The sequence below is a fragment of the Mustelus asterias genome, chromosome 27 (genome assembly GCF_964213995.1).
Source record: "Mustelus asterias chromosome 27, sMusAst1.hap1.1, whole genome shotgun sequence".
NCBI lineage: Eukaryota > Metazoa > Chordata > Chondrichthyes > Carcharhiniformes > Triakidae > Mustelus > Mustelus asterias.
In genome coordinates, this window is record NC_135827.1 from 28,906,215 (window position 1) to 28,922,429 (window position 16,215).

The window sequence follows — 16,215 nt, forward strand, 5'->3', positions numbered from 1 at the left end:
TTTGGAAAGGGTGCAGAGAACATTTACTATGCTTTTTCCAGGAATGAGACACTTCAGTTATGGGGATGGTTTGGAGAAGTAGCCATTTCTGCTGAGGGAAGAGGGTACTGATCAAAATCATGAGGGGTCTGGACAAGCGATTGGCAGAAGAACTGGGGCAACATGAGGAAAAAGCCTTCTATGCAGCAAGTAGTGAGGATCTGGAATGCTGTGCATGAGAATGTGGCTGAGGCGGATTCAACTGAGAGAATTGAATAATCTGAACACAAAGATTGCAGGGATATGAGGGCAAGGCAGGGGAGTGGGACTAGTGGACAGGCTCTTAAAGAGAGAAAAAAAAACATTCATGGGATATGGGTGTTGCCGGCTGAGCCAGCATTTAATGCCCATTCTGAGGGCAGTTAAGGGTCAACCACATTGTTGTGTGGATCTGGAGTCACATGGAGACCAGACCAGGTAAGGACAACAGATTCCCTTCCCTAAAGGATATTAGTAAACCGGATTAGACTTTTAATTCCAGATTTCTTTTTATTGAATTCAATTTCACCATCTGCCATGGTTGAATTCGAATCCAGGTCGCCAAAGCAGTACTCTGGGTCTACTGGATTAGTTGTCCAATAATGGAATGGCACGGTGACACAGTGGTTAGCACTGCTGCCTCACAGCGCCAGGGACCCGGGTTCAATTCCGGCTTCGGGTCACTGTCTGTGTGGAGTTTGCACATTCTCCCCGTGATTGCGTGGGTTTCCACCAGGTGCTCCGGTTTCCTCCCAGGCTCCAAAGATGTGCGGGTTAGGTTGATTGGCCATGCTAAATTTACCCTACTATCAGGGGTTTAGAAGGGTAAATATGTAGGGTTATGGGAATAGGGCCTGGGTAGGATTGTGGTCAGTGCATACTCAATGGGCCATATGGTCTCCTTCTGCACCTTATGGATTCTATGATAATGCCACTATGCCACCATCTCTCCTGTGACTGAAAACTGGCACAGGTTCAATGGACCAAAAGGCCTTCTTGTGTGCTGGCACCATTCCATGAATCTATCATTAGCCAGAGGCTGATAACCATTTTAGAAATATAGAAAATAGAAGCAGGAGTAGGTCAGTCAGCCTTCAGGCCTTCTCCGCCATTCATTTTGATCATTGCTGATCATATTCAATATCCTGATACCCCCTTCCTCCCATATCTCTTGATCCCTTTAGCCCCAAGAGCTATATCTAATTTCTTCTTGAAACCACTCAATGTTTTGGCCTCAATTACTTTCTGCGGTAGTGAATTCCACACATTCATCACTCTCTGAGTGAAGAAATTTCTCCTCACCTCAGTCCTAAAAGACTCAAACTAAGACCTTATCCTCAAACTATGACCCCTGGTTCTGGATTCCCCCACGTCGGGAACATTCTTTCTGAATCTACCCTGTCTAATCCTGTGAGAATTGTAATAGAATCAGACTGCAGTGTGCACATCATGACCAGTAGGGGATGACAGGAGAGTGTTGCACTACAGTTGAATAGCCTTCTGAGGCCCACAGGCTGGCACAAGAAGAATGGATACCATGGAGAAGGTCGCCCCAACTGACTCTTCCACCCAATCCCGTTTGATGTCAATCTCTTGCCCCTCCCTGCTGTGTGAAGTGTCTGGCAACATATTTTGTTACATTTAATGTGCTATTTCAGTTTTTGTTTCCTCCAATAATACTGTTAAAACCAGCTAAGAATATTACAAAAAAATTAAACAGTGAGACTGTATATAAACTTATTCATACACAGTTGCTTACTTGAATTAGTGTTCACTTGGAAAGTTAATGCTGACATTCAACATTCAAAGAACAAAGAAAATTACAGCACAGGAACAGACCCTTCGGCCCTCCAAGCCTGCACTGACCATGCTGCCCGACTGAACTACAACCCTTCCGGGGACCATATCCCTCTATCTCCATCCTATTCATGTATTTGTCCGGACGCCCCTTAAAAGTCACTATCGTATCTGCTTCCACTACCTCCCCTGGCAGCGAGTTCCAGGCACCCACCACCCTCTGTGTAAAAAAAAAACTTTCCCCGTACATTTGAACCTTGCCCCTCGCAACTTAAACCTATGCCCCCTGGTAATTGACTCTTCCACCCTCGAAAAAAGCTTCTGTCTATCCACTCTGTCCATGCCCCTCGTAACCTTGTAGACTTCTATCAAGTCTCCCCTCAACCTCCGTCGTTCAGAGAGCTATTGGAAAAAGATAAAGAATATGTAATATCTCTTCTGAAAAGGCACTGTTAAGATGCAACATCTCACTCCTCAAATTGTAAACCGACACTCTTCTTGTAGGTAATCCCACCACTTAAACATATTCCTTGTTATCTTAGCCACATGGGGATTGAAAGGAATCTTACAACTCATCCACTAAGACCCTCACCTAATGGAGGATGCAAACTTGTAAGAAGGGTGGACTTAAATCAAGGGTAAAATGCAGTAGACTTGAACACTGAAGTGAATTGTTGATCCTAAAGCTGGAGTGATCCGAATTAGACCTGTTGAAGTAGATTGCATCTGATCCAAGGTTCCTGCTTAGCTTATCCCTTAAGAAGCAAACAGGCCCTCATGCACAGAAAAACAAATGGTGAAAACTTTGATTGCCGGCCTGCTTGACATACACTGAATTCCACTTACGTGCCAATATTAACTTTAGCCCTGGTTTAGTTGAGTCACAAGGTTCATGTCCCACTTCAGGACATGAACACAAAGTGTCAAGGCTGACACTTCAGTGCTGTACCGATGGAGTGATGCTCTGTCAGAGCTCTGAGATGAGATGTGAAACCAAGGCCCATCCACCTGTTTGATTTGATTTGATTTAAGATTGTCACATGTATTCGTATACAGTGAAAAGTATTTTTTTCTTGCGCGCTACACAGGCAGAGCATACCGTTCATAGAGAGGGAAGGGAGAGAGTGCAGAATGTAGTGTTACAGTTGTAGAGAAAGATCAACTTAGTGCGAGGTAGGTCCATTCAAAAGTCTGATGGCAGCACGGAAGAAGCTGTTCTTGAGTGGGTTGGTACGTGACCTCAGACGTTTGTATCTTTTTCCCGACAGAAGAAGGTGGAAGAGGGAATATCGGGTGTGCGTGGGGTCCTTAATTATGCTGGCTGCTTTGCCGAGGCAGCGGGATGTGTAGACAGAGTCAATGGATGGGAGGCTGGTTTGCGTGATGGATTGGGCTACATTCACAACCTTTTGTAGTTTCTTGTGGTCTTGGGCAGAGCAGGAGCCATACCAAGCTGTGATGCAAGCAGAAAGAATGCTTTCTGTGTTTGAGCAGATGTAAAAGATCCTGTGGCACCATTTTGATGAAGAGCAGGGGTGTCCCGAGCCAATATTTACCCCTCGATCAACATCACAAACAACAACAGATAGAATCATCGAATCCCGACAGTGCAAAAGGAGGCCATTCAGCCCATCGAGTCTGCACCGACAACAATCCCCCCAGGCCCTATCCCTGTAACCCCATGCATTTACCCTGTTAATTCCCCAGGCAATAAGGGTCAACTTAGCATGGCCAATCAACCTAACCCACACAGCTTTGACTTAAATTTAAATTTATTTATTATTGTCACAAGGAGGCTTACATTAACACTGCAATGAAGTTACTGTGAAAATCCCCTCATCGCCAAACTCCGGCGCCTGTTTGGGTACACTGAGGGAGAATTTAGCATGACCAATGCACCTAACCAGCACGTCTTTTGGACTGTGGGAGGAAACCAGAGCACCCGGAGGAAACCCACGCAGACATGGGGAGAACATGAAGACTCCACACACACAGTGACCCAAGCCAGGAATCGAACACAGGTCCCTGGCACTGTGAGGCAGCAGAGATAACCACTGTGCCACCGTGTTGCCCCAATTTGGTCATTATCACATTCCTGATTGTGGGAGCTTGGTATGCACAAATTGATTGCTGCCTTTTCTGTTACAGCGGTGGCTACACTTCAAATGTGCTTCAGTTTGAGATGTCCAACGATCATTAAAAGGTGCTGTACAAATGCAAGTCTATCCTTCCTTTAGAGTCTTGTCAAAGTTTTATCCTGTGTTAGTTTAGTGGGAAGACCAGATGTGATGTGTTCGCATCTATGTGTAATCTTTAACAGCCCAGTGAGGAACAAGAGGTGATTGTGATGGTGGTATGGTGATGTTTTACTCAAACCAAAGTGGCAATGACTCTTACACTATATCGTCACCTGTGTCATATGAGTCATTTTAAATTGAGCATCGACCACAACCTCAAAAGTTTGGAACAGATTTTTTTTTTACTTCCTTTCATTTCAAAGAAGAATCAAGAATCAAAGAATCCCTACAGTGCAGAATGAGGCCATTCAGCCCATCGAGCCTGCACCGACAACAATCCCACCTGGGCGCTGCCCCCTTAACCCGACTTATTTACCCTGGTTAACACCCCTGACACTAAGGGGCAATTGAGCATGGCCAATCCTGCACATCTTTGGAGTGTGGGAGGAAACCGGAGTACCCACCAAAGTAGTTTGGAAATGAATGCCAAGTGTATGATGCACAGTTCAACATAATGAAATAATGAATCATTTTATTTTACAAGGCTATTCATGACTTAAGGGTTAACTCCCTCCGTTCTACTTTGCTTAAGGGTTAACTCCCTCCGTTCTACTTTGCTTAAGGGTTAACTCCCTCCGTTTTACTTTGCTTCCACCTCGATGATGTGGTGCAAGACCGAGAAACGTTTTTTTGAAGTTTCATTTCAAATATTCCCAAAAACAAATGACCTCAAAAGCAAGCTGGAATTCTTTTGTTTATGAGATAAAACCCGATGGTGTCCGCACTGTGATGCATGCAGATGTCAGATTACAGCAGTTATCAGTCACAATTACAGGGACAATAATTCACTGACGCGTGGGCTGAGACAGGCAGTGTCAAATCCTTTTAGGCCTCAGTAAAAAAACGGGGGAATGATAAATTAAAAATCAGATGGGCCTCAAATGAGAATTGCCAGATAGAAATCCCACCTGGGATCTCCAGGCACCAAGTAATCTCTTACTTGCTGCAGTAACCAAAGTCTTCATCGTGGCTTTCATTATTCCAAGGAATCTAAGCAATATACTACACTCCAGCAGTACAATTGATCCCAGAGGTATTAACATGTTTCTCTTAAATAACAGAGGTCGCAAACCTCCTGCCTATATTTCCTGCCTATAATTAAATATTGCATTTTGATCTGATGCTATAATATCCTGTGCACTCTCCTCTCTGAAATACGTTCTCTCACTCTTGCCAAAGTCAACACACTTTAATGTTAAAATAGCACTAAATGGTATTTTCAGGAGGTCCAAATATGCAGCTAAAGAGAATAGTGAGGGCTGTTCCAGCTAGCTGCGGAATATGAATTTTAAAATAAATGTCTATTTGTCAGAAACATTCGGATCAGTCAATTTCTTACCAGGAATGATCACCTGGATTGCGTACCTGTATGCTACCATCAGTGGTTAGCACTGCTGCCTCACAGTGACAGGGACCCGGGTTCAATTCCCAGCTTGGGTCACTGTTGATACGGAGTCTGCACGTTCTCCACATGTCTGCATGGGTTTCCCCCAGGTGCTCCGGTTTCGTCCCACAGTCTGAACGACGTGCTGGTTAGGTGCATTGACCCGAAGAAGCGCCAGAGTGTGGCGACTAGGGGGATTTCACAGTAACTGCGTTGCAGTGTTAATGTCAACCTAACTAATGTGACTAATAATAAATAAACTTTAAACTTGATCAGCCCGTATTTCAAAGGAATGGAAAGGACTTGCATTTATTTAGCAGCTGTGTGTCTCAGTTCCTCTCACCTCCAAGTCATAAGGTTCTGGGTTCAAGGCCCACTCTGACAAGAATCAAGGGGCACACCAGTGCAGTACTGAGGGAGTGCTGCACTGTCGGAGGTAGTGGGCAGATATTACGGCCTCACTCCGGCGAGACCGGAAATTCCCACCCAGGTCAACAGAGATTTCCGTTGTCAGACCCTCATCTGCTCCAATTCTGTGGTGGGCAAGGTGGTAGAGTTCCAGCCACTGTCTTTTAGTTGAGACATTACACCAGGTCCTGTCTACTGACTTGAGTGGATGTAAAAAAACCACATGCAATGATTTCGGAAAAGAACGAGGGAATTAGCCCTGGTGTCCAGGCCAATATTCATCACTCAAACCACAACAACAAACAAAACAGCTTAACTGGTCATTACCACATTGATGTTTGTGGGAGCTTGCTATGTACAAATTGGCTGATAGGTTTGGTACTTTACAATGATGGCTACACTTCAAAAGTACTTTGGGGGTGGCACGGTGACACAGTGGTTAGCATTGCTGCCTCACAGTGCCAGGAACCCGGGTTCGATTCCCGACTTGGGTCACTGTCTGTGCGAAGTTTGCACATTCTCATTGTGTCTGCATGAGTTTCCTCCAGATGCTCTGGTTTCCTCCCACAGTCCAAAAAACGTGTTGGTTAGGTGCGTTGGCCATGCTAAATTCTCTCTCCATGTACCCAAACAGGCGCCGGAGTGTGGCGACTAGGAGATTTTCACAGTAACTTCATTGCAGTGTTAATGTAAGCCTACTTGTGACACTAATAAATAAACTTCAAAAAAAATGTAAGCTACTTCATTGGCTGTAAAGCACTTTGAGTCACCCAGTGATCAAGAAAAGTGCTCAATAAATGCAAATTTTGTTTCTTACTTTTCATGACCTTAAGATATTCCAATTTCAAGTCAATTAAGTACTTTTTGAAATTGGACAGCCAATTTACACACAGCAAGCTCCCATAACCAGCACTGTGATCATTACCAGATTATTTGAAGTGTAGTCACTGTTGCAATTTAGGAAATGCACTACAATCAATTTGCAAAATAGGATCCCACAAGCATCCACCTGAGAAGGTAGATAGGACCATGGTTTAACTTTGCATCCTAAAGGCAGCACTTCCAACAGTGTAGCACTCCTTCAGCACTGCATTGTGATGTCAGCATACATGTTCTGCTTGACACACGGGGTGGCACGATGGCATAGGGGCGGCATGATGGCCCAGTGGTTAACACTGTTGCCGCACAGCACCAGTGACCTGGGTTCATTTCCGACCTTGGGTAACTGACTATATGGAGTTTGCACATTCTCCGCCTGTCTGCGTGGGTTTCCTCTGGGTCATCCAGTTTTCTCCCACAGTCCAAAGATGTGTGGGTTAGCTAAATTGGCCATGCGAAATTGCTCCTTAGTGCCCAAAGATGTGCAGGTTAGGGGTATTAGTGGGTGATGCGCGATAAATCACACGGGAGACAGGATGTACCCGGGAAATAAAGGCTTTTATTGCCAACAATAACAGAGCTACTATATACAATATACAATCCCAGACTAAAGGGTCACCAGGCAGAGCAGTGACCTTTATACCTCTCCCAGGAGGCAGAGCCAACTGGGGTGTACCATAAGGACTATATTAACAGGTAGAACAGCCCAACCCTAACCCCAACAGTAACATATCTACAGACTCATAGTACTGGCCAAACCATGGCTCAGCACTCCTGGTGGTAACCAACAATGGTTCACCACAGTGGGGTAAATGAGTGGGTTATGGGAAAAGGCCTGGGTGGGATTTTCTGTTGGAGAGTCAGCACAGACTCAATGGGCCAAATGGCCTCCTTCTGCACTGCAGGGATTCTATGACTCTTGGAGTGAGAATTGAAGCCACAAGCTGAGAGTGCCTCCCACTGAGCCAAGGCTGACACTGTTTCAATGGAGCAAAGAAATAAATTAAAACAAAAATATATTGAGGATTGGCAGCAGAGTGATGCCGAGTGCAGAAGCAATTTGACAGAATGGGGATGGATGCAAGTTTGGGTCTTTTCTGTCTGGTATGTTCCTTCTCTGAGCAGCGGTGGATTGGAGGCACAGCAGAGGGTTCCTAATGTTGGGAGACAATCAGAAGTCAGGTTCTCCAGGATGGTCCCTCGTGCCAGTCCCACAAGGCACAGAATCTCTTGGAGCATCCAGTCTGTCCGACTTAGAAAAATCTCAATTACATTCTTCTTTATAATCCAAAATTCAGTGTTGTAGGTTCAGGAGTAAAAGTAAATGAAGAAATAAAAATGACACTAAATGACCAAATATCTTATTCTACAATTTAACTATCAGATGTAGAATGAAAGAGTATTGTAGAATCCCCACAGTGCAAAAGGAGGCCATTCAGCCCATTGTACCTACACCGACAACAATCCCACCCAGGTCCTATCCACATAACACCACGTATTTACCCAGATAATGGGGCGGCACGGTAGCACAGTGGTTAGCACTGCTGCTTCACAGCTCCAGGGACCTGGGTTCGAATCCCGGCTCGGGTCGCTGTCTGTGTGCAGTTTGCACATTCTCCCTGTGTCTGCGTGGGTTTCCTCCGGGTGCTCCGGTTTCCTCCCACCGTCCAAAGATGTGCAGGCTAGGTTGATTGGCCATTCTAAATTGCCCCTTAGTGTCCCAGGATGCATAGGTTAGAGGGGTTAGTGGGTAAATATGTAGGGATATGGGGTTAGGGCCTGGGTGGGATTGTGGTTGGTGCAGACTTGATGGGCCGAATGGCCTCTTTCTGCACTGTAGGATTCAATGATTCTATGATAATCCCCCTGATGCTAAGGGGCAATTTAGCATGGCCAATCAACTTAACCCTTGAATTCTAGAAAGCATTTCCGAACCTCATAGAATCCCTGCAGTGCAGAAGGAGGCCATTCGGCCCAACGAGTCTGCACTGACTCTCTGACAGAGTATCTTATCCAGGTCCTCTCCCCTGCCCTATCCCTGTAACCCCACACACTTACCATGGCTAATCCATCTCACCTACACACCCCGGGAAACTAAAGGTCAATTTACCATGGCCAATCCACCTAACCTACACATCTTTGGAGTGTGGAAGGAAACTGGAGCACCCGGAGGAAACCCACGCAAACACGGGGAGAACGTGCAAACTCCACACAGACAGTGACCCGAAGCCAGAATTGAACCTGGGTCCCTTCTGCTGAGAGGTAGCAGTGCTAACCACTGTGGCACCGTGCCGCTGCAACAAAGTAGGGAAAGAAAACTAATGTGTTGCTTTTTCACATAGTTATATGTCCCAATAAGCTATTGTCATAAATAATCCCCATGAATATATTGCAGATATTGCTCAATAGCCTAAGCTGAACAGTATCTGGATCACATGTATGTTCCAACAAAATAAAAACACAAAATGCTGGAAAACCTCAGCATCTGTGGATGGAGAAACAGAGTTAATTGGTGGAATTTTCCAGCCACCCCTGTGCACCCACCTCCCCCCCTCCCCCACTCCCCAACCCCTCTTCCAGTGGAAGAGTTGACTTTGCTTCTCCCTCCCCCACAGATACTGTCAGACCTGCTGAGGTTTTCCAGCATTTTCTGCTTTTATTTCAGATTTTTTTTTTCCAGCATTCGCGGTATTTTGCTCTTAACGAAACCATTGATAAGGGTATGAAATATGATTCATAATACAAGTAAGGCAGGTGACAAGAGAACCTTCAAGGGGCTATAACAACATAAGAACATAAGAAATAAGAGCAGGAGTAGGCCATCTAGCCCCTCGAGCCTGCCCCGTTTCACATTCAATAAGTCCAAAGATGTGCGGGTTAGGTTGATTGGCCATGCTAAAAATTGCCCTTAGTGTCCTGAGCTGCATAGGTTAGAGGGATTAGTAGGTAAATATGTAGGGATATGGGAGTAGGGCCTGGGTGGGATTGTGGTTGGTGCAGACTCGATGGGCCGAATGGCCGCTTTCTGTACTGTAGGGTTTCTATGATGAAGATCATGGCTGATCTGAAGTGAATCAGTTCCACTTACCCACCTGATCCCCATAACCCCTAATTCCCTTACCGATCAGGAATCCATCTATCTGTGATTTAAACATATTCAACGAGGTAGCCTCCACCACTTCAGTGGGCAGAGAATTCCAGAGATTCACCACCCTCTGAGAGAAGAAGTTCCTCCTCAACTCTGTCCTAAACTGACCCCCCTTTATTTTGAGGCTGTGCCCTCTAGTTGTAGTTTCCTTTCTAAGTGGAAAGAATCTCTCCATCTCTACCCTATCCAGCCCCTTCATTATCTTATGGGTCTCTATAAGATCCCCCCTCAGCCTTCTAAATTCCAACGAATACAAACCCAATCTGCTCAGTCTCTCCTCATAGTCAACACCCCTCATCTCTGGTATCAACCTGGTGAACCTTCTCTGCACTCCCTCCAAGGCCAATATATCCTTCCGCAAATAAGGGGACCAATACTGCACACAGTATTCCAGCTGCGGCCTCACCAATGCCCTGTACAGATGCAGCAAGACATCTCTGCTTTTATATTCCATCCTTAAAATCCCACTGCAGCACCGACGCCACTGATCTGGAATTTAAAAAGTCTAATGATGATCATGGCACCATTGTCGATTGTCGTAAAAACCCATCTGTTACATTAATGTCCTTTAAAGAGGGAAATCTGCCATCCTCACCTGGTCTGACACATATGTAACTCCAGATCCAAAGCAATATGGTTGACACTTCAATGCCCCCTAGCAAGTATCACTTGGCTATTAATTCAAACACTCTCCAAGCATTCCAGTTAAATGAGGCAAACAAGAACAGGAATCGACTCTTTAATTCATTCATCAATCTCCCTTCAGGGCACATGTCTTATGATGGTGAATCTCTATAGAGATGTCATTGGCAAACAAAGGGCTGTTACATGTCTTTTATCTACAAATTCTTCATTTGCTACCAGACAATTCTCCGTAATCCAGCCAATTGTGTAACCAGAAACTGATCACACGTCTCGAACAGCCAATGAAATTACTTGTAAATGATGCCATTATGCTTAGTTCCAATGGCACGTCCCTCACATAATGGCAATAAAATTCGATGCCACCAAGTCTATTGGAAAGTAAACAACTTCCCATAATTGGTCAACACAGGAAGCTTCAGACCACAGTTCCCAGACCAGAACCTTGACTCAGAGTAACTTTACGACCTGCATCTGGCTTTAATTATAAGTTGACCAAAGATCCCAGCATGCTTCACTCTCAGCCAGAATAGCCTTTTTAAAGCCCATATTGCCATTATTGTTGTTAAATCGTTGTTGCAGCCATTCATTTTCCATCTGCACAAGCCAAGGGCAATTAGGGATGGACAACAAATATTGACATAGCCAGCGAAACGCACATCCCATGAATGAATAAAAATAAATAAGTAACATGTCCAGTTCATCAAAGAAGCAGGAACTGAGTGAGTGAAGCAGTGAAACGCCTCACAGTCCAGGAGCTGGATCAACATAGATGCCTCCCCAAGGAAGAAGCAAATATCCTGAGACACTCAGGCTATGTTGAAGGGTGAAACCACTTCCTTCCAAAAATCACTTTCCTGTGAAGAATAAGGATGACAGAATCTGCTCATGTTTTGAGAAGGAAAGCTCCACAAATATGTGATGCTCTTCATACAAATACCGTTCGCTCATGATTTTAATCCGTCACAATAAAATCTCGCGGACCGCAGTCAACGTGTTTCGCCCTCATTTAAAATGAGTTCAATTGATTTACAGGTTTTCATACGGAAGAGACAGCAATCAGTGACCTTGTCTTAGGGCTCAACTCCTTCTGCACACTTCAATTTGTCAGCCGCCCTGTTACAGTGCCAGCTTGTGCCAGAGCGGCGAGATCAGTATTAATTAGCATCTTAAAATGAGCAACTATACCTACAAATGCTTTCCATACTTCTTGCAATTCAGGCATTTTCATCCTCAAAAAAATCCAATATCTTGTCGCACCGGTGATTCCCGAGGGACAGAGTGAGCCAAAAGGAATCTGTCTCATTCTTTGGCTACCACATCGCAGTAGCAGCTTGTATGTACCTTGTCACCGAGTGAGCCTTAGGGTGTTTAGAGTATCGGAAATGCTCCGCATAAGCCTGTTTGCACTTCCCATATCAAAATATTATTTCCATACAGATCAGGGTTAACTTTGTTGAGTTAGTTCCTATCTCTGCTTGCGTAGGGGGAGCCAATTGAAGTTCATGCACAAATTTACCTCATTCACTCCATTGTTTTGTTGTATTTCTGCAGCTAATTATTTTCAGAAATAGCGTGTAGCTCATTTCTGAGGCCTTGTCCAAACATTGCATCACACCTTTCTCAATGAACTTCTGATCACCTTCCTAAGGATCTCTGTTCCAGTAATCTCTTGCTTGAAGCAAACTCTGAAGACTTTATTTCTTCACAGTGAACTTTCCCCTGCACACGCTCTCCAAGTTGCTGATGGCTCTTTTCAGTGTGGTTAATAATGGACTGGCTGTTTTTACACATGACACAGTGTGAGATGCAAGTCGTAATCCTGGATATTGCTTTTTCTCTGTTCCATAAAGATTTGTTTTTTTCTTCCGTTCAGCATTTAACTTGTTGAAATCTTTATTTCTCCCTTTTTCTTGTTACTTCCTCTTTGCGAGGTGTTGACTTCTGCTGAAGTCTCACTCCCCAGACACTAGTCATTTAATAGTTGTCTCTCAGCCCACGCTGAGTAGTGCATAGGGCAGCCTTTCATCTCATCCTATTATCAAGGAGCTTGGATAAAATAAAGATTAAAGAATTGGAATAAAAGGGAATTGATAAGGATTGAGCTGCACTGAAGGGTTTTTGATACACGATTTCACTTAGCAGCAGTGTTAACTTATATTTACTTAAGTGAAGTGGAGAACAATTGAGTATAGTATCATAGGTGTTAAAACTACAGAAGGTGAGAGTTCAAAATGAAGACTTAAGAATGCATGTCACACCTACATGCTAAAAACATGACTTCTGAGATGAGTTGATTGGATAGGATGAGATCAAATGGAATAAATAATATATCAGCAGCAGAGTTAGTTCTGTACCACAGAGGGAAAAGCACTGCTGATGAGCAACTAAGATCAGAGCCACGCCCAACTGGAAATAGAAACTCTCCTAAAAACGGGCTTCTAAGCTCAGAAGATGCTGTTTTGATAACCTCAAAGATTCTAGGCTGAACCAGAAGAAGGCTTCCTAAAATGAAGATACAATCCATGTGTGGTAACTCTTGTTAGATTTTGCTCATAATGTTAAACATTATGGGATGTTGTTTCAGGTAAAGGGACAGTCTTGGAGTTAAAGAAGTAGGTAGATAAGTTTATTTATTGGTGTCACAAGTAGGCTTACATTAACTCTGCAATGAAGTTACTGTGAAAATCCCCTGGTCGCCACACTCCAGCACCTGTTCGGGTACACTGAGGGAGAGTTTAGCATGGTCAATGCCCCTAACCAGCACGTTTTTTGGACTGTGGAAGGAAACCGGAGCACCCAGAGGAATCCTACACAGACACGGGAGAATGTGCAGATCTGGCACAAACAGCGACCCAAACCAGGAATCAAACCCAGGTCTTTGGCACTGTCAGGCAGCAGCACTAACAACTGTGCCACCATGCCACCGTGGAATAGGATTAATTCAAGTATACTGTGTGTGTAGCCATTAATGTAACTAAAGGTGTTTTATATTGGGGCCTTAAACATAGAACATAGAACATAGAACAGTACAGCACAGAACAGGCCCTTCGGCCCACGATGTTGTGCCGAGCTTTATCTGAAACCAAGATCAAGCTATCCCACTCCCTATCATCCTGGTGTGCTCCATGTGCCTATCCAATAACCGCTTAAATGTTTCTAAAGTGTCTGACTCCACTATCACTGCAGGCAGTCCATTCCACACCCCAACCACTCTCTGCGTAAAGAACCTACCTCTGATATCCGTCCTGTATCTCCCACCACGAACCCTATAGTTATGCCCCCTTGTAATAGCTCCATCCACCCGAGGAAATAGTCTTTGAACGTTCACTCTATCTATCCCCTTCATCATTTTATACACCTCTATTAAGTCTCCCCTCAGCCTCCTCCGCTCCAGAGAGAACAGCCCTAGCTCCCTCAACCTTTCCTCATATGACCTACCCTCCAAACCAGGCAGCATCCTGGTAAATCTCCTCTGCACTCTTTCCAGCGCTTCCACATCCTTCTTATAGTGAGGTGACCAGAACTGCACACAATATTCCAAATGTGGTCTCACCAAGGTCCTGTACAGTTGCAGCATAACCCCACGGCTCTTAAACTCCAACCCCGTGTTAATAAAAGCTAACACACTATAGGCCTTCTTCACAGCTCTATCCACTTGAGTGGCAACCTTTAGAGATCTGTGGATATGGACCCCAAGATCTCTCTGTTCCTCCACAGTCTTCAGAACCCTACCTTTGACCCTGTAATCCACATTTAAATTTGTCCTACCAAAATGAATCACCTCACATTTATCAGGGTTAAACTCCATTTGCCATTTTTCAGCCCAGCTTTGCATCCTATCTATGTCTCTTTGCAGCCTACAACAGCCCTCCACCTCATCCACTACTCCACCAATCTTGGTGTCATCAGCAAATTTACTGATCCACCCTTCAGCCCCCTCCTCTAAGTCATTAATAAAAATCACAAAGAGCAGAGGACCAAGCACTGATCCCTGCGGCACACCGCTAGCAACCTGCCTCCAATCCGAAAATTTTCCATCGACCACCACCCTCTGTCTTCGGTCAGACAGCCAGTTACCTATCCAATCGGCCAACATTCCCTCTATCCCACACCTCCTCACTTTCATCATAAGCCGACCATGGGGGACCTTATCAAACGCCTTACTAAAATCCATGTATATGACATCAACTGCCCTACCTTCATCAACACACTTAGTTACCTCCTCAAAAAATTCTATCAAATTTGTGAGGCACGACTTGCCCTTCACGAATCCGTGCTGACTATCTCGGATTAATCCGCATCTTTCTAAATGGTCGTAAATCCCATCCCTAAGGACCTTTTCCATCAATTTACCAACCACCGAAGTAAGACTAACCGGTCTATAATTACCAGGGTCATTTCTATTCCCTTTCTTAAAGAGAGGAACAACATTCGCCATTCTCCAGTCCTCTGGCACCATCCCCGTGGACAGCGAGGACCCAAAGATCAACGCCAAAGGCTCTGCAATCTCATCCCTTGCCTCCCACAGAATCCTAGGATACATTTCATCAGGCCCAGGGGACTTATCAACCTTCAGTTTATTCAAAACTGCCAAGACATCCTCCCTCCGAACATCTATTTCCTCCAGCCTATTAGCCTGTAACACCTTCTCTTCCTCAAAAACATGGCCCCTCTCCTTGGTGAACACTGAAGAAAAGTATTCATTCATCACCTCGCCTATCTCTACTGACTCCATACACAAGTTCCCACTACTGTCCTTGACCGGCCCTAACCTCACCCTGGTCATTCTTTTATTCCTCACATAAGAGTAAAAAGCCTTGGGGTTTTCCTTGATCCGACCCGCCAAGGACTTCTCATGTCCCCTCCTAGCTCTCCTAAGCCCCTTTTTCAGCTCATTCCTTGCTAACTTGTAACCCTCAATCGAGCCATCTGAACCTTGTTTCCTCATCCCTACATAAGCTTCCCTCTTCCTTTTCACAAGACATTCCACCTCTTTTGTGAACCATGGTTCCCTCACTCGGCCATTTCCTCCCTGCCTGACAGGAACATACCTATCAAGGACATCCAGTATTTGTTCCTTGAAAAAGTTCCACTTTTCATTAGTTCCTTTCTCTGACAGTTTCTGTTCCCAACTTATGCCCCCTAATTCTTGCCTAATCGCATCATAATTACCCCTCCCCCAATTGTAAACCTTGCCCTGCCGTACGGCCCTATCCCTCTCCATTGCAATAACAAAAGACACCGAATTGTGGTCACTATCTCCAAATTGCTCTCCCACAACCAAATCTAACACTTGGCCCGGTTCATTTCCCAGTACCAAATCCAATGTGGCCTCACCTCTAGTCGGCCCATCCACATATTGTGTCAGGAAACCCTCCCGCACACACTGCACAAAAACTGCCCCATCCAAACTATTTGACCTACAAAGGTTCCAATCAATATTTGGAAAGTTAAAGTCTCCCATGACAACTACCCTGTGAACCCCACACATATCCATAATCTGCTTAGCAATTTCTTCCTCCACATCTCTATTACTATTTGGGGGCCTATAGTAAACTCCTAGCAACGTGACCGCTCCTTTCCTATTTCTAACTTCAGCCCATATTACCTCAGTGTGCAGATCCCCCACGAAGTGCCTT